The sequence below is a fragment of the Astyanax mexicanus genome, unplaced genomic scaffold (assembly GCF_023375975.1).
Source record: "Astyanax mexicanus isolate ESR-SI-001 unplaced genomic scaffold, AstMex3_surface scaffold_35, whole genome shotgun sequence".
Lineage (NCBI taxonomy): Eukaryota > Metazoa > Chordata > Actinopteri > Characiformes > Acestrorhamphidae > Astyanax > Astyanax mexicanus.
In genome coordinates this window covers 335,533-355,360 of record NW_026040045.1, presented here as the reverse complement: position 1 = coordinate 355,360, position 19,828 = coordinate 335,533, and the positions used below count along the sequence as shown (strand labels likewise).

The 19,828-nt window shown below is 35.4% G+C and overlaps 1 long non-coding RNA gene across 2 annotated transcripts; it reads left to right on the top strand.

The window, feature by feature from the left end:
- The first annotated feature begins 2,196 nt into the window (after nucleotides 1-2,196).
- On the top strand, nucleotides 2,197-6,175 carry LOC125790249 (uncharacterized). Of its 2 annotated transcripts, XR_007430049.1 has the most exons (3): nucleotides 2,197-2,388; nucleotides 4,896-4,925; nucleotides 5,327-6,175. It is a non-coding gene; the product is annotated as an uncharacterized LOC125790249 (long non-coding RNA). The 2 variants fall into 2 exon arrangements; XR_007430048.1 differs by lacking the exon at nucleotides 2,197-2,388 and having other exon boundaries at nucleotides 4,782-4,925.
- Nucleotides 6,176-19,828: the final 13,653 nt, after the last annotated feature.

Sequence of the window (19,828 nt, the reverse complement as noted above, 5' to 3'; positions counted from 1 at the left end):
AATAAATGCTTAAAATAGATCACTCTGTGTTTAATACATCTATATAATATATGAGTTTCACATTTTGAACTGAATTACTGAAATAAAGTAACGTTTCAAAGATTTTCTATTTTTTTTAAGATGGCCCTGTATTGTTAACAAATATTGTTGTTGTTAATGAACTATTTTATGATGCAAATAACTTTTAATGAGTGTTCATGATTCTACAAAGAAACAGACAGTTTAGGAACTATTTTTAACTGTGTAAAATAAAGTCTCTAATAAACCCTTTATTTTTTAACAGAAATGTGAAGGCACAAAAACATCTGAGCTTGTGATTGTTGGGATCTCCACTAATGCCAACAATGACACCCTTCTCCTATGTGCCAGTATGGAGGAGTTTGTGGTTCCAGCGGAAATTTGGGCTGGCAACATTGACGGCATTGTCCCTGCTTTGCCCCTCACCATTAGGGTCACCATGGAGGGAGGGGTAATTTGCGCCCTGGACAGCCCAGTATTTAATGATTAAGTTTGTTTGTTTGTTTATACGTTTGTTTATAAGTTTGTTTGTTTATACTGTTTCTGAATGTGTTGCTTTGTGGTTGTTCATGAGTCCATGTGGATGCTGAAGTGTCGAAGCTTGTTTATGTTATATTTACAGGGTTGCAAATATAATATTTTATATTATTTTATATCTTCATATTAAAGTATACTTTAAAAAAATGTTTAAAAGAATCTTAAATCATTCGATGTGAAGATTAAATGCAATGTTTGGCTAAATGATGGGGATACAACTAAGTAATATGGCCCAAAAATATATACTTGGTGATATGACAAAACATTTGACTTAGTTTTAAGAATACACTACTACAAAAATGTAATATATGATTTTATTTGGTAATATTATTGCATACAATATGATATGACAATTGATATATTAAAAAAATACAGGGATTTCAGACTGTAACAGAAGCCAATGATCCAACATCTAGAAAGGGAAAGTTTGATAACGAACTTTAAGTTATCTTGGAAAAGTGCGCTAATAACATAGAAAAATAAAATGGTTGCTAAACAGATTTTAATTCTTAAAAAAGTATCATACACTCCTTATAAATCAGAGTAATAAGTCATTTTACAAGAACTTGTCCTCTAATTACATGAAATATTTTCTTTTTAACATATTTTCTTTTTTTTTTATGTCATACACTCCTTACAGAATGGAAGTTAGTAATTTTACAAGAACTTGTCCTATAATTACCTGAAATCTTTCACTTTTAACAGATTTAAATTCTTTTACAGTATCATATATTCTTATATGATATCTGTTATCTGAAGGTTGCCATCATGTAAATAACAGTGTGTTTTGTTATTTGACAGAGTTTTTCAAACAATTTACAGCATAAAAATGTCAAAATACATATATTTTGAAGTAAATGAAAGTAATATTACAATAAATTGTCAATAAGATTCCTTTTTCTTTAAAATTACAGATAAATAACATTTCTTTTAACAAAAGGAATCTCATTTATTTGTCTTTTGACTCACTAACTTTCTGTGCTATTTATTTACTCAAAATATGCTGTGGCAATAATCAAAAAAAGAGCAACCATAGACTGTATTATTTTCAGAAACTCACACACAAACACAAACCCATTAAAACACACACAAACACTCCTTCGCTGCCATAATGCACTCCAGCCAAGAGGAAAAAAATGCTTGTGAACATAACAGTGTTTAAATAATTAATAATCTAGGGTAAAGGAGACCTTAAACTTAATTAAACAGTGAAACTAAAGATTATATCTGTGTTCCATTCGGTTTTAAAATGTGCGTTGCTTCTTATTTACAGCAAAATGTAAAAAATATCTAACTACTTTACTGGTCTGTATTTTTACACCCAAGCCTGTGTTCAGTGAGTGTGTTTTTACACTGAAACCCCATAAACATTCCCTTTAAAAAACTGTACAGTCAAATAAAAAAACTGAGGATTCTTGCCATTTAAATTTATAGATTTCAACTGTGTTTACAGAAGATTCGTTGAAAGAGGTGTTTTTACTACATAATGTCACCTGTAGGTGGCAGTAAAGCAGTAAATGACCACTCGAACCTTAAAAACATAATGAAGGAGAGAGCCCACTCATTTCTTCTGAAGTGCACTTGATTAGTTAATAAGCTTTTCATTTTACACCCACTGAAGCACTGAACTGTTTAACTGTAAGTCCTTAACCTCGTTACTGTTTTCCTCAGTGCCTTTTTCTCTGAAATAAAAAGAACATTGTGTAAAAGGTATTTTACCTACAATAAGGAATCATAGGGAGTAGGGAGAAGGGACCATGTTGTGAACTGGACGCGCCCCACAGACGTGCCCTAGCAGCGCGCGCAGAGGAGCGGCTTATTGCTTGGTCTGAGGTAAGTGTGGCTAACAGTCACTGGAATGAGTTTAATGTGTGATAACGGTGAAAATACAACAAAAAACGCCACGTTTAATGTCTTCTTCGTATATTTAGTTAGAAATCCGACAAATAAATATAAATCATACAGAATTATTTAGAAAAGAAAGGCTAAAATACTGTTATTTCTGTGTTTGTACAAACCTTGGTAGCTAGCGCTCTAGCTAACAGGCAGCTCAGAGTTAGCAGGCTAACTAGCGTTAGCTCCCTCAGAATAATACAGGAATTCTAACATTTACACTCGTACACAGACCTCAGACACCTGAATATTTGAGAAACAGAAAATAAAAAAGCATAATGAGCTAGCTAGCTAGTTCATTATTGGGCTTTTCACTTTTTCAGGCAGTATTTTAGCTAGCACTAGCGGCTAGCCATCCACTGCAGTCTGCCATGCACTGGTTTAAACCGGTTTAATCTGGTTTAAACCAATGTAAAGTGTTCTAAAGACTGACTGACTGAACACTACTGCAACGCTGCTGCAAATTTTCTCTTTCTCCATGATTATGTATGTACAATTACAAGCATTTAAACATTATTTTAACAGGTTCTGTTCCTGACTGGGGTTATCTATTATCATCACTGTTCAAAATCTACCGCAGACACAATCAATAGTATAAAGCTGCAGTCTTGGAGACTGCAGTTTTAGGACTAGCAGTTGTAGGACCCTTTGTTTTCGCGACACTGCCACCTAGCGAAATTAATGACTTACTATTCCTTAATATAATATCAATGTTTAACTACTTAAAGATTTAAAGGCTTATTTCACACAAATATCACCAATTCAGCTACTTACACTTTTAGTGTTTATTTCACCCAAATATTACTCTGTCTTAAAATATGTCTTAGAACTCCCAACCACATATCAGAGAAACAAGAAAGACTTGGGCTATAATATTTAATATTAATATGTAACTTTATTTAATATCTGAAATGGATTCAAACTACTTTTCGGAAGATTGAAATCTTTTTGGAACTTCAAACTACTCTAGTGTCTATTAGAGCTGGGCGATATTGTAAAAAAAAAATCTCAATATTCTTCAAATATATGAGCAATTCTTAATTATGATTAAAAATGACAAATTTTCAGTTCTTATATATATATATATATATATATATATATATATTTAATTGTAAACAGACAGCACCATTTAAAATGAGGCAAACTCTAGTTCCTTTTAAAGTTAATTTTATTTTTTACAAATAGTAAGCAGCCCCCTTCAAACTTACATGCAGCTTTTATATTAAGGATGGTAAAAACATAACCTAATTGTTATATGCATCTTGAAAAGCAGACTTGATAATCTGTAAAATAAAAAAAAAACATAAAAGTATTATTATAAATGACAACACGTATTGTTTAAGATTATTAACTTATTAACTTATTCATTAAATAAGTATTTATCGTTACACCCAAGAAAGTAGGCTAACGTTACACTGGTTTAATGTACTGAAACGTGGTAAACATATAATACAGACATTGTCATATTTTATATTTCAATCAATGTGCTAAGCAGAACTAATTATCATATCGTGCTATTCTTTCATTAAAAATATAACTAAAAGGCTAATAGATGTTTTGAAGCAAGCAATCCTAGGTTAACACGTAATGTTAGGTGCTTGTAATGCTTTTTAGGCTAAGGTTACATATACAGTCACATCCTGTGTAGATTACATTGATGTCTAATTCAAAACATCTGAATATTTTAATACTTTAAATTTAGGCTATAACTTGATTCACTTTCCGACTGTAATCCATCGTGTCCACGATCACTTTTTTAAAGTGGCAGTGTCGCGAAAACTGCAGGTCCTGAAACTTCGGGTCCTAAAACTGCAGTCTCCGAGGCTGCAGCTTTACCCTTCTCGACACAATTAGTAACAAGCTCTCTGTTCTAAATATTTTTAATAAATGTATTTGACTAAAATATTCTAAAGTCTGTCTAAGGGGTTTTGTATTATTCAGCATTAAACTTTAATTGTTAATTGTAAATTATAGCAAATTAGGGTGTTAAACATCTATTTTGTTATAAATGCCAATAAATGTTAACTCAACATTGCAATTTAAAAAAATCACAATTTTCTTAAAAAGATGTGTAATAAAATTAATAAAGTAATTAATAACTAATTAACTCATTTTTCATAGTTATTGCTGTTACAGTATAAGTTGAAAATAATTTATTTATTTTCGGTTTTTAAAAGTAAGTAAGTTTTTGCCTGTTGACACACTAACAATGTTAACAACAGTAAAAATATGCTAGACATTTTAAATGTAAATTTTACTTAGTAAATTGTGGAGTGTACTGTAATGATTATAATAATAATAATACTAATACATTTAATTTATATAGCGCTTTTCAAGATTCTAAAAGACGCTTAAGTTTGCATCTGACATATAATTGACTTCATATTATTTATTGTGGTTGTGAGCTCAAAAAGAGTTACTAATTACTTCCTTTTTTAATTGTACAGGATCAAGAAAGCTGTGGCGTTATAGCACTTGTAAGTATAAACAATTGATCAATTTGAACAGTTAAATAATTCATAATTAGAAATGGAAAGATCTTAAAGTAAAGTCTGTGATCAGCCGATATTTCTCAATTTAGCCGATCCTCTGATCAGATAATATTAGTGAGATTAGGTTTATAGCAGCTCTGTGTAGCTCACTGTTCCTTGTTCAACAGCTAGATGTTACTCTTCACTAAATTCAATAGTATGTCTTTTTTAAAATCCTGCTTCACTAGCCTTAAGATTTACATTTGTTAGACAAATAATTTGTAGGCTGTAATTTATGTATGTATAAAACTTTTATCTGAATGTAGTTTATTTATTAGAGGTAGCTGTTAGAAGTTGTTAGAACAAAACCTAATGTTAGTGCAATTTGCATTTCTCTGTTTTTACAGGTCCCGAAAGTCCTTCTCCAAACTGACTCTGTTGAGAAAACGGCACCAAACTTACTCTGTTGAGAAAACGGCACCAAACTAACTCTGTTGAGAAAACGGCACCAAACTGACTCTGTTGAGAAAACGGCACCAAACTGACTCTGTTGAGAAAACGGCACCAAACTTACTCTGTTGAGAAAACGGCACCAAACTGACTCTGTTGAGAAAACGGCACCAAACTGACTCTGTTGAGAAAACGGCACCAAACTGACTCTGTTGAGAAAACGGCACCAAACTTACTCTGTTGAGAAAACGGCACCAAACTGACTCTGTTGAGAAAACGGCACCAAACTGACTCTGTTGAGAAAACGGCACCAAACTGACTCTGTTGAGAAAACGGCACCAAACTGACTCTGTTGAGAAAACAGAACAATTTGAGATAATATTGTTGTAAATCCATAACCATTTGAGATCAGACACTGTTGTGAATACAAAACACCCTTTGAAGACAGACATTTGTGAAAACTGAACCCCCTGAAAACGGAACCCTTTAAACACACTGTTGTGACAAGATAATCCTTTTTCCTTATTTATCCTGTTAGAATTTTCTTGTGATTTGTTTCAGTTCTGGTGATCTAAAGAAGCAGACTATCTGAAGCTGAAGACCATCTCCATCTGGACCTTATCTGCATTTCAAGACTGTCAAACATCCACATCTTTACATTTAGTTAATTTCCTTGCCATTTTATTGCTTATTCATAATTTTAATCCAACTTTCATGTATTAACGACTGCATATTGCTTGTGGATTGGATTCCTTCTGTTTTTGAATTATAAGTACACTTTATTGTTATATTAAATATTGTGTGTGGATACTAAGTTTTTTCTGAATTTATTTTAGATCTATTTAAGCCTTATAAATAAGGTTGTTTCATAAGAAACTATTTTTGCTTTTAGAAACTGACTCTAGTAAATTGATATCTTGAACCAACAAATATATCTTGGGTACTGAGTTTTGTAAGTGTGAAAATAATTTGATTAAATTGAGAAAAATATACATAGTCTTTGGGAAAACTGAAAGTCTTTAAAGAAACTTTGTAAGGGATATAAATATATATATATATATATATATATATATATATATATATATATATATATATATATATATATATATATATATATATATATATCTCATCTGGATAAAGGTTCTCCAATCAGAAAAGGTATTATTCCCATTTCAATCCATATAGTTGTGGACATTTTGTTAGGTTGTTATATACCTTGGGTACTGAGTTTTGTAAGTGAAAAATTATTTGATTAAATTGAGGAAAAATATACACAGTCTTTGGAAAAAACAGAAAGTCTTTATTAAAGAATCGTTATAAGGGATCTATATCTTATCTGGATAAAAGTTCTTCAGTCAGAAAAGGTATTATACCCATTTCACTCCATATAGTTGTGAACATTTTGTAAGGTTGTTATATATCTTGGGTACTGAGTTTTGTAAGTGTGAAAAATAATTTGATTAAATTGAGGAAACATATACACAGTTTTTGGAAAAAACTGAAAGTCTTTTTTAAAATAACATTGTAAGGGATATATATCTCATCTGGATAAAGGTTCTCCAATCAGAAAAGGTATTATACCCATTTTACTCCATATAGTTGTGGACATTTTGTTAGGTTGTTATTTGAGGTACTTGCTATACAGCAGTAACAAACTAATCAAGCAAAAGTAGCTAAACAATATATTTGAGTAGTCAACAATAAAACTGCAAGAACGTCTTAGTTTTACTGGGTAAGATTTACATTTTTTATACTAAAGTTTATTGTGGTATACTGTTAAAACTAAAAAATGCTGAGGAAAAGCAAGAAAGCCATCGCAGCAAAGCAACGTGAGGCAGCAAAGGTAAAACCTGGAAGTGCTGAACAGCCGGTAAACAACGTTAGTGCAAATGTGACCACAGTCTGTGCATTTCATAATCAAGACGATGACCGCTATGAGCTGTTTAGTAGAGGAGTTCAGTGTACCTGTAATTCACTTACATTTCTAGCAGTACACAGTGAAAATAATGACCTGACCAGCCTAAACCTAGACCAGATATTAACACAGGGTGATGCTGTTTATACTCAGGTTAAACAATCATTACTGAATGAAGGGAGGTTTCAGAGTAACCTGCTGACATCTGATGAGCTTCCCTGTACACTAGAGACAGACACGCAGTGTTACAGTGTTATTAAACACCCACAGAGATTCGGGTTTCTGAGAGACGAGGCCCCACAGGGGATGGATGAGTATGTGAATTTGGAGAGAGCACTAAACTGTCTGAGAGGTGATGTAACTGATGCTCTGCTGATCACTGGAGGAACGTGTGTTGCTGTGTTCAGAGATCGCTCAGGTAGATTCGGGTTCTTTGATCCTCACTGTAGAACACCTGACGGACTAGAAGCTGATGAGAATGCAGGTACAGCTGTGATGCTCACATTTGCAAATTTAGAGGACATGACTGAAAGATTACTAATACTGTACCAGGTGTGTCTTGACCTGCATGATGACCATCAGTATGAGCTCCTCCCAGTGTCTTTTATAAACAGAAACACAGCTACTGCTGCAGAAGCTACTGATAATCAAATAACAGCAGACCCCTGTCCTGATCTGCAGGCTGACATTAGCCAATCTGTGCCACAACCTGTGACCAAATTAACCAAAACTCAAAAAAGGAGGATATATTTACGTCAAAAACACATTAAGAGAAAAAAGCAGTCTGTACAGACAGAGGGAATAAAGAACAGATTAAACCGGAAAAACAAATATGCAAATGATCCCAAATTCAAAGAAAAGATGAAACAGCGCAGTCGAGTGTTTTACAATGAAAATGTAAATTACAAACTTGCAAAGCAAAAGTCTGTGAAAGTTAATTACATAATGAACCCAACGTATAGGACAAAGCAAAAACTGTACATTACCTACAGGTACAAAAATAATCCAGATTACAGGAAAAAACAAAGGCAGTATGTTACAAACAGCTATAAAAATAATCCCGATTACAGAGAAAAACAAAGGCAGTATGTTACAAACAGCTACAGAAATTACCCTGACTACAGAAAAAAGCAGAGACAGTACATTACAAACAGATACAGAAATGACCCTGACTACAGAAAAAAGCAGAGACAGTACATTACAAACAGATACAGAAATGACCCTGACTTCAGAAAAAAGCAGAGACAGTACATTACAAACAGCTACAGAAATGACCCTGACTTCAGAAAAAAGCAGAGACAGTACATTACAAACAGCTACAGAAATGACCCTGACTTCAGAAAAAAGCAGAGACAGTACATTACAAACAGCTACAGAAAAGATGAGGCTTTCAGGCAAAGACAGAAACAGTATTTTACTTATCGATACAGAACTGATCTGAATTTTTCTGAGCAGAAGAAACTGAAATTTAAAAGCCTGCACCAGACTGATGTGCATTTCAGGATGAATCACAGAGAACAGTGCTTACTGCGATTAAAAAATAGAACGTCTAGACGAAACACCCTACACAAGATACACTGTGCTCAACAAATACAGAGGAAATACAGACTAAACAGCTTCCAGCTGCAGGGAAACACACCATTACAAACACAACAATCACTAAAAAATGAATGCCTGAATCCAGAAGTGCAGAAAGCTCTAGTCCATTTTAAGGAAATTATAAAAGCTGGTCCAAGTTACATTTGCACAGTCTGTCACAGAGCATTGTTTTCTGATCAGGTCCGTCTGTGTGATCACACAAACTATCAAAAAAATCTAGCAATAAATTCAAATTGCTTGACTGGAAAATATGTTCACACCTGTTCCTCTGAGTGTCCTGATAACTGTGCACCTGAAGAAATGAAAAATGAGTGGATCTGCCACAGCTGTCATGATAATTTAGGTAAAGGGAGAATGCCTTCCATCGCTTCTGTAAACAAACTCCAACTCGCACCCATTCCAGCAGAACTGTGTGATTTAAATATACTGGAGAGACATGTTATATCTAAATATGTGTGTTTTGCCAAGGTCATCAGTCTTCCAAAAGGTCAGCAGAGAGCCATTAAAGGTGCTGTTGTGTCGGTTCCTTCAGATGTTGAAACAACAGTAAATGTTTTACCCAGACCGAGCAGTGAATCACAGCTACTCACAGTGAAGCTGAAAAGACGACTGTGTTACTCAGGCCATTATCAGTTCCAGACCATATCCATGCAGAAAGTCCTGTCTGCCCTACAAAAACTGAAGGAAATCCACCCTGAATACAGAGACATTGTAATAAACAATGTGGAGCAGGATGAATTATTTGATGATTTTCCAGACCAAATAAATGCTGATGATATTTCAGATGAAATAGACTTGAATATGAACTCTGACAATCAGGAATCAACAGAGCAGAACCCTGAGAGTGAACATGATGTAGATAATGAGGCTGAAAGCACAGAACAGAGCGCAGGTCTCGCATTAGACACATGTCTACAACCTCCAGATCTCGGTCAGCATCTGTTGTCATTCAATGATGGAATATTTTGCATTGCCCCAGCTGAGAGAAACAATCCAGTAAGCATGTTTAAAGTTCCTAAACTGGAAGCAATGGCTTTTCCTGTTCAATTTCCTACTGGAGAAAACACATTTGATGAACCAGACAGACACACAGCTCTCTCACCCAGCAGATATTTCAATGCCAGGCTGTTTTCTGCTGATAATCGCTTTGCAAGAGACACAAACTACATTTTCTTTGCTCAGTTTGTAACTGAAATGAACCAAGCAACTTCCAGCATGTCAATCCAACTGAGAAAAGCAAAATCTGTAACACGTGAAGGCCGGAAAATCAACAGTGCACTATTACAGGACAAACGTGAATTAGAGAAACTCATACATAATAATGAGGTCACAAGGTTTTTGCAACCCCTCAGAGGCACGCCTGCCTATTGGCAGAAAACACTCAGAGACCTTTTTGCAATGCTTCGTCAATTGGGAACACCCACATTCTTCTGTACATTTAGTGCTGCAGAGATGAGATGGCCTGAGGTGATCACAGCGATTAAAGCACAGCAAGGTGAATCTGTGGACTTTTCAGCCCTGGACTGGTCAGAGAAATGTGAGATACTGCGCAGTAATCCTGTCACAGCCATGCGCATGTTTGAGAAACGTGTAGAAGCTCTTATGAACCTTATTCAGTCTCCTGCTCAGCCCATTGGTCAGATCGTTGACTTCTTTTTTCGCGTTGAGTTCCAACAGAGAGGCTCTCCACACATTCACTGCTTATTCTGGGTAAACGGTGCTCCAGAGTTTGAAAATGACCAAGATCAGGATGTTTGTGATTTCATTGACAGACACATTTCATGCAAACTGCCAGACCCAAACACAGATCCTGAACTGAACAGAATTGTATCAGAAGTTCAAACACACAGCAGAAATCACTCTAAATCATGCAAAAAGAACAATAAACACTGCAGGTTTGGATTTCCTAAACCCCCCATGATGAAAACACTCATTACACGCCCCAGACCACCCCCTGACACTGACTCAGATGATGAAGGTGCAGAAAATGATGAACCTGTGACACAAGCTAAATCAAAGCTTCAGCCAGTGTGGGATCTGCTGAATGATAAGACTCAGAACTTTGAAAGCATCACACAGCTGCTAGAAACTGTAAACATGACATACGAGGAGTATAAAGACAATGTAAACAGTCTCAGTTCAGCAAGTGTAGTTATAATGCAACGTGAACCAAATGATTGCTGGGTAAACGGCTACAATCCACTGCTACTAAGAGCCTGGGACGCCAACATGGATATACAGTTCATCCTGAACCCGTACACCTGTATAATGTACATTCTGTCATACATCTCAAAAGGTGAACATGAGATGAGTGAATACCTGAAAGGAGTGATTAAAGAAATGTGTCCAAACACATCTGAGAGAGAAAGCATGAAACAGGTGATGCATGCCTATGCTAAAAACAGAGAGGTCAGTGCACAGGAAGCTGTAGCTCGAACCTGCAGTCTAAAACTGAAATCATCATCCCGTGCTGTGATTTTCATACCCACTGATGATAATGCAGTAAAGATGAGTCTGCCTATGAGCTGCTTACAGGACAAAGCCCCTGATGATGAGAATGTTTGGATGACGGGATTAGCAGAAAAGTACATGGCCAGGCCTGAAACACCAGAGTTTGAGAACATGTGCATGGCTGAATTTGCTAGTGAATATCGGATTGTTTATTCAGATCAGAGAAAAGGTAAAAATGTACTTCCACTTCAGAATGACATGGGACACATCAAAAAGCGAACCAGAGGAAAACCTGCCATCATTCGATTTGCACGTTTTTCACAACAGAAACATCCAGAAAAATTCTATGGAACACTACTAAAATTGTACCTGCCCCACCGCTGCAGCTCACAGCTTAAAACTGCTCAGTTCAACACATATGAAGCCTTTTATGCCTTCGCCTCAGTTAAACTGCCAGGAACAGACACACTGCAGCGTGTTCACACCACTGTAAATGAGAACAGAAAGAAGTATGAAAAGAACAGTGAAGCTATTGATAAGGCCATTGAGAATTTTGAACAGAATGGTCCTATTGAAGATGCCTGGACTAACTTGGCTCCAACAAATGAACTGATCAGATTAGAGTGCATGATAGAGCAAGAACCCACAGATACCACTGACATAACTGAGGCAGATGATGTTCCAGATTGTGCTCCATCCACATCTGATAACAGAACAGCCATGCCTGTTATAGAAGCTCCACAGGTAAATCCTGTAGTGATCAGAAAATTGTATCAGAGCCTAAATGAGACACAAGCTGCTGTGTTCTATGACATAAGGGACTGGTGTAAAAGAAAAGTGCAGAATGAAAATCCAGAACCATTTTTTTATTATGTAGCTGGAACAGCAGGAACAGGAAAGAGTCACCTTATTAAGTCTGTGTATGCAGAGGCCACTAAAATCTTACAGAAACTGCCATGTATAAGAGAGGAAGCTGATATGTCAAAACCCACAGTGCTTCTGAGTGCATTTACCGGCTGTGCCAGTCATAACATTAATGGAAAAACACTCCACGCACTCCTGAAACTCCCAAGAAGCCTAAAACCTCCATATCAGGGACTCGGAAACAGTCTGGATGAGATCAGAGCAAACTTTTCTAATTTACAGATCATGATCATTGATGAAATATCCATGGTGTCTAAACCATTATTCGCCTATGTAAATTGGAGATTGCAGCAGATTAAGGGAAATGATAAACCCTTTGGCAAAATTTCTATTATGGCTGTCGGTGATTTTCAGCAGTTACCACCACTAGGAAAAGCCAGGCCACTGTGTGTGTATGAGGATCATGTGCTGGACTTCTGGAGAGATCACTTTAAGATGATCACACTGACTGAAATCATGCGTCAGAAAGATGATCTTGCCTTTGCTGAGCTGCTGAACAGACTGAGAGTGAAACAGAAACATGAAGCTCTGACTGATGCTGACAGACGTATGCTGGAACAGGTCATTAAACCTATTGAAGACTGTCCCCCAGAAGCATTACACATATTTCCTACTAATAAAGAAGTGGATGATTTCAACTCAGCAGCCATAACCTCACGATTTTCAGATATCACTAATATAGATGCAGAGGATTATAAGAAAGACCCTCGATCAGGACAGATGCAGAGACAGGGTGCCCCCTTTAAAGGAGATAAAGGTGATCTAATGGACACACTACAGATGGCAGTTGGTGCACGAGTGATGCTCACCAGAAATATTGATGTAGAATCTGGGCTGGTGAATGGATCTTTTGGTAAAGTGGCTAAAATAATCACACAGACCCGTAACAGTGTTCCTGTGGTTCAGATGATCGGTGTTGAGCTGGATAATGCTGATGCAGGAAGGAAACACCGTAATAAAGTGCCTGGAGAAACTGATAATCTCGTTTACATTGAGAGAGAAGAGGAAAGTCTGAAAAAGAAAGGAACAGTTCGAAGACAGTTTCCAATGAAGTTAGCATTTGCATGCACTGCTCATAAAGTCCAGGGAATGACGACTCATTCTGCTGTTGTGTCACTAAAGAAAATTTTTGAACCAGGCATGGCTTATGTTGCACTAAGCAGAACTACATCACTCAGTGGACTACACATTATTGACTTTGATGAGATAAAGATTTTCTGTGACCCACAAATCAGCGCTGCACTGGAGAACATGCCCAAAGCTGACCTGCGTACTGTCCAGCCACTTCTGCACATTGCAAGAGACCTAAATCTCACTACAGCTCTAAAGATCATTCATCACAACACAGAAGGTTTACAGAGTCATATTGAAGACATCAAAAGCCATCATGAACTCCTCCTATCGGATGTTCTATGTCTGACTGAGACTCATCTGACTGGTTCTTCTGTTGCTGATTGTCTTCAGTTAAATGGTTACAGAATGTATCAGCGTAACCGACATGTTTCCTACACAAACTACACTTACCTGTCCAACAAAAGTGGAGGAGGGGTTGCCATTTATGTTAAAAATCACCTTCAGGCCCGTCCAGTGCAATATGTGCAGAATGTCACAGATCTGGAGTTTTTGCTTTTAAAGGTTGATGCCCCAAAACAGGTTGTGATTGCAGTTGTGTACAGACCTCCAAACTACAGACTGTCAGACTTCATGCCGAACCTAGATGCCCTTTTGAACTTCCTGGAGATCATGGACTACAAACCTGCTGTGGTATGTGGAGACTTTAATGAAGATCAACTAAGTAACATAAACAAACCCATTCTGAACTTATTCCAATCAAAAGGATTCACACAGACTATTAATCATGCTACAACGGAGAAAAACACACTATTAGATCCAGTTTTTATTTCTAACCCAAACACGAGTGTTGCATCAGGAATTCTAAATACATACTACAGCTACCATAATCCTGTATATTGTGTAGTATAACAAAATCAACATTATAACAAACTGAATGTGTGTAGTGCAAACCAGTATATTTAGAATACGTAATAAAATCTTGTATACATTCTTTTAGGTATTGATAAAAAGAAAGTCCTTACTTATACAAATAAAGGCATTTATTTTCTATTATTTTTATTGAGTAATTGGAACAGTCTACACCCAAACTTACAACAGAACTGTCAGAAAGAAAATTTTGCCTTTGCTGAGCTGCTAAATACAGACAAAGTGAAACAGAAACATGAAGCTTTGACTGATGCTGACAGACTTATACTGGAACAGGTCATTAAACATTGAAGAATGTCCCCCAGAAGCATTACACATATTTCCTACTACAGTTTTTTTACAGCTGCTAAGAAGCCTTTACCAATACTTTAGACACCTTTTTACTTTAGTCAATCGCTGTGAAACCACTGTCAAAATAATAAAAGCTAGTGACATTACAGAAACAGCTTCACGTTTGCTTTGTATAAAATAAAAAAATTTAAGTAATTGAATGATATTTATCATATAGAACTACAGTGACAAAAATAGTCTGTGGCAGTCATTCAGTAAAAAAGGAGCATGATAGGGACATGACATTGTTGTCAAACTCTATAAAAATGTTATTATAAATGTCATTAGCCTTAGTTCCATATGTGCACAATAAAATACACAAATATAAAAATAATCCTTACTTTTATTTGAACACCGCCACACATTCTTACTCCTCTATTATCCCTCTCTTTTATCGTGGAAAAACAATTTATTTCCAGAGGTGTCAAATAACAAAGAATAAATACTTTGTCACTTGTTAATTAAGTAGAAATGTAGGTTATCTACACTTTACAGGAATAATTATTTTTACATCTTCACACAATTATCTGAACTTTCTACTCCTTACCTTTTAAAAATAGTCTATTTCATTTTAGCTTGTTTTCAAATGTCTAACTAAGCTTCTTTACAGTATTTTACAGCTGCTAAGAAGCATTTATCAGTACTTTAGACACTTTTTCTAAACTCTAAATACAGCAACACACCCACTTTATACAATAAACCGAGTAGTTGATTTCCTGCACAAAAGCACATTTTGTTTCCTCATGACAAAAACCTGGATCCACATCAACTAATTATTTCAAAACAGTAACACATGTTCTCTGTTCCAGAACTAGGTATAGTCAATCACTGTGCAACCACTGACAAATTAATAAAAGCTACTGACATTATAGAAACAACTCCCTGTTTGTTTTTTTATTAATAATTTTAAAAACGTACTTGAGTTTTCAATGTGTGCAACATGTTGTCTACAAGTAATTGAGTGACATTTATTTTATAAAGTAGAGTAGACAAAAATAGTAAGTTGCAGTCATTCAGTAAAAAACAGTAAACAGTAAACAGTAAAATATTATTATAAATGTCATTAGCCTCAGTTCACAATTAAAATGCACAAATACAAAAATAATCCTTACTTTTATTTGAACACCACCACACATTCTTACTCCTCTACTTCTTTCTTATTTTGGAACAACTATTTCTTTCCAGAGGTGTCAAATAACAAAGAACAAATACTTTGATACGTTACTTAAGTAGAAATGTAGGTTACCTATACTTTACAGGAGTAATTATGTTTTACATTTTCACACAATTATCTGAACTTTCTACTCCTTACCTTTTCAAAATAGCCTCGTTTTCATTCTGGCTGCTCATCAAAACCCCTATCCAGATAATCTGATTGTAATTGGATAATAAGTATAAACATTCACAGCCTATTGGTTTTCTTTTCGTAAAAGCTGACACTTAAGTTAATACTTTAACTTCTTCAGAAGTATTTTAAACCCTGGTATCTATACTTCTACCTGAGTAATGAATGGAGATACTTTTCACACTTTTGTTCCTCTCCTTTATCCTAACATAACATAGCCTCTTATTTATTAATAATAATCTGTAAATTCAAAATGGTGTAATAGTTATGATAACGTTACACCTGCTATTGTTGCAGAAGCAGTAGTTATATAATGTTTTTAAGGTTTGGAACATGAGGTAGTTAATTTTGGCATGCTGTATTCAAACAATTGTAAATAAGATAAGAAAGATGCAGAATTGTGTGAGGGGGGAATCCTGTTTGTTATTCAAATTTAAGCATGTTTAAGTCATGTTAATTGAATGTATATTTTGTGATAGCAACATAATTTGTATGAACATATCGTCCACAACAGACAGATGTTGTGTTAAGCGTATTTTGATTTTTGAAAATGTGAATACAGATTGGACAAATGCATTTTAGCGACTGTAAAAAACTGTAACATATTTACATTGTACTAAAAAACATTTATTTTCAATGTGTATATATGCCACTGATTCAGGGAGTTACCAAAAGTATCAACATTAACATTTTAATATAACATTATAGTCATAGTCATGGGGAGGGGGGTAATGCACTATAGGTGCAGCCTAAGCTTTTCCCTTCCATTACTTTTACTTTTATACTTTTTAGTTTTGAAACCAGTACTTTTACATTTTTACTTGAGTAGAATTTGATACGTAAGTTGACACTTTAACTTCTACAAAAGTATTTTAAACTCTAGTATCTATACTTCTACATACAGCATAATGGAGATACGTTTTACACTGTTTTCCTCTCCTTTATCCTGACCCAACTCTTCCTTTCCCTTGTTATAGTTTATCTAACCTTTTCCTGAAATTACTATATAATAACTGAAGACATCAGAACCAGTCTACACACAAATGTACACCAGAAATATTGTTATTTTAAAGAAACACCTTAAGAAAAGCATAAAAAAATTGTAACTTTACTTCGATTAAAAATATATGCCTGTCACATCAGAATGTTAGTAGGTGACTAATGCTACACAAGGCTACACAGAGAGCCGCACCAATCTCTCTGGCAGCCTGAGAAAGCTGTGAAAGTCCCACAGGAGATCTCCTCCTGTTATTGTAGGGGGGGGGGTGCTTAGCCGAGTACACCGGTGTACTTAGCTTAAATTTTCTGGTGGCAGTTGAATACTCAGTGCTGAGAAAAGACCAGAGACTTCAACCAGCCAAGAGAGTTAGAGTGTTTATTCTGCATTGCTGAAATAGCCCAAGGCTACAAGCATGACCAGTGCACCACCCAAGGCCAACCCCCTCTCTTTACATTGAGGAACAGGAACACCCCAACAGCCATAATAGACAGTCTATGGGCAGCACAGAGCAACAACCCCAACACTATGGAGACTTCAGTTGCACAGAGAACCCCTCCAACTTGCCAGGCACCCAGCACCACCAAAGCACAACCAAACCTTCCCCCCATCTCTTTATGGTTTAAGGGACAGCAACAGCCACAGCCACAGTGGACAGTCCAGGGACTGCACAGGGAACGCTGCCAAACACCACCAGTGCACTACCACCAGAAGTTTCCCATCTCCTTATCATCTCCCCATGTGGCTCATGGGAAACCAACAACCCCAACACAATAGAGACTCCAGCGGCTACACAGAGAACTATGATAAGCAGCAACACAGAAAAAAAATGCATATTCCTGGCCCCAAAGCAAAATACCTGAGCTGATCAGAATAATTATGGCTACAGCAGACAGTGCAGTGGGATAAAGTTACCCCTTTTGTTGTTGTTGCCCTTAAAAAGGAGGTGATTGTCAGTTGAAACTGGGACTGTTAAGTCACACATTTACTGCACTTGAACAAAGTTGGGGGCAGTCTGACTTAAGTTTAGTGTGTGTGATGTGATTAGGCATCAACACTATTTTTTATGTGTGATTGTTTCAATAAAAATAAATATTATGCAGAGTATTTGTAAATTGTTCTCATTTTAGGGGGCCATGTTGCTTTTCCGAGTCTGAGAGAGTGTAGTTGGCCAAGCTCATGTTCTTTCTATATATATATTTTTTATATAATACATAAGAATATGTAAGTCCAAAATTATTTGGTAAACTGCTGAGGTCTACAAGCTTTTGGTTAAATGCTGAAATTTAAAATCTTTTGGAAATGCTGAAATCTAAAACTTTTGGTTAAATGCTGAAATCCAAAAACTTTTGGTTAAATGCTGAAATCCAAAAACTTTTGGTTAAATGCTGAAATCTAGAAACGTTTGGTTAAATGCTGAAATCTAAAACGTTTAGTTAAATGCTGGAATCTAAAAACATTTGGTCAAATGCTGGAATCTAAAAACGTTTGGTTAAATGCTGAAATCTAAAAACATTTGGAAATGCTGAAATCTAAAAACATTTGGTTAAATGCTTAAATCTAAAAACTTTTGGAAATGCTGAAATCTAAAAACATTTGGTTAAATGCTTAAATCTAAAAACTTTTTGTTAAATGCTTAAATCTAAAAACATTTGGTTAAACGCTGAAATCTAAAAGCATTTGGTTAAATGCTGAAATCTAAAAACGTTTGGTTAAAAGCTGAAATCTAAAAACATTTGGAAATGCTGAAATCTAAAAACGTTTAGTTGAATGCTGAAATCTAAAAACATTTGGTTAAATGCTGAAATCTAAAAACGTTTGGTTAAATGCTGAAATCTAAAAACGTTTGGTTAAAAGCTGAAATCTAAAAACATTTGGTTAAATGCTTAAATCTAAAAACTTTTTGTTAAATGCTTAAATCTAAAAACATTTGGTTAAATGCTGAAATCTAAAAACATTTGGAAATGCTGAAATCTAAAAACATTTGGTTAAATGCTGAAATCTAAAAACATTTGGAAATGCTGAAATCTAAAAACATTTGGTTAAATGCTTAAATCTAAAAACTTTTTGTTAAATGCTTAAATCTAAAAACATTTGGTTAAATGCTGAAATCTAAAAACATTTGGTTAAATGCTGAAATCTAAAAACGTTTGGTTAAATGCTGAAATCTAAAAACGTTTGGAAATGCTGAAATCTAAAAACATTTGGTTAAATGCTTAAATCTAAAAACTTTTTGTTAAATGCTTAAATCTAAAAACATTTGGAAATGCTGAAATCTAAAAACATTTGGTTAAATGCTGAAATCTAAAAACGTTTGGTTAAATGCTGAAATCTAAAAACGTTTGGTTAAATGCTGAAATCTAAAAACGTTTGGTTAAATGCTGAAATCTAAAAACTTTTGGTTAAATGCTGAAATCTAAAACGTTTGGTTAAATGCTGAAATCTAGAAACGTTTGGTTAAATACTGAAATCTTAAAACGTTTGGTTAAATGCTGAAATCCAAAAAGTTTTGATTGCTAATGTGTTGCTAGGCGGTTGCTATCATTTCTGAAGTGGTTGCCAAGCTGTTGCTAGGCAGTTGCTAATGTTTTCCAGGTGGTTGCTAAGCTGTTGCTAACTGGTTGCTAGGCAATTGCTAACATATACCAGGTAGTTGCTAAGGTGTTGCTAGGGTGTTGCTAGGGTGTTGCTAGGTTGTTGCTAAGGTGTTGCTATGGTAACTGGTTGCTAGACAGTTGGTTGCTAAGATGTTATTATGTGGTTGCTAGGCAGTTGCTAACATTTTCTAAGTGGTTGCTAAGGTGTTGCTATGGTATCTGGGGTGGTTGCTAAGCTGTTGCTAGGTGGTTGCTAGGGTGTTGCTATGGTATCCGGGGTGGTTGCTAAGGTGTTGCTAG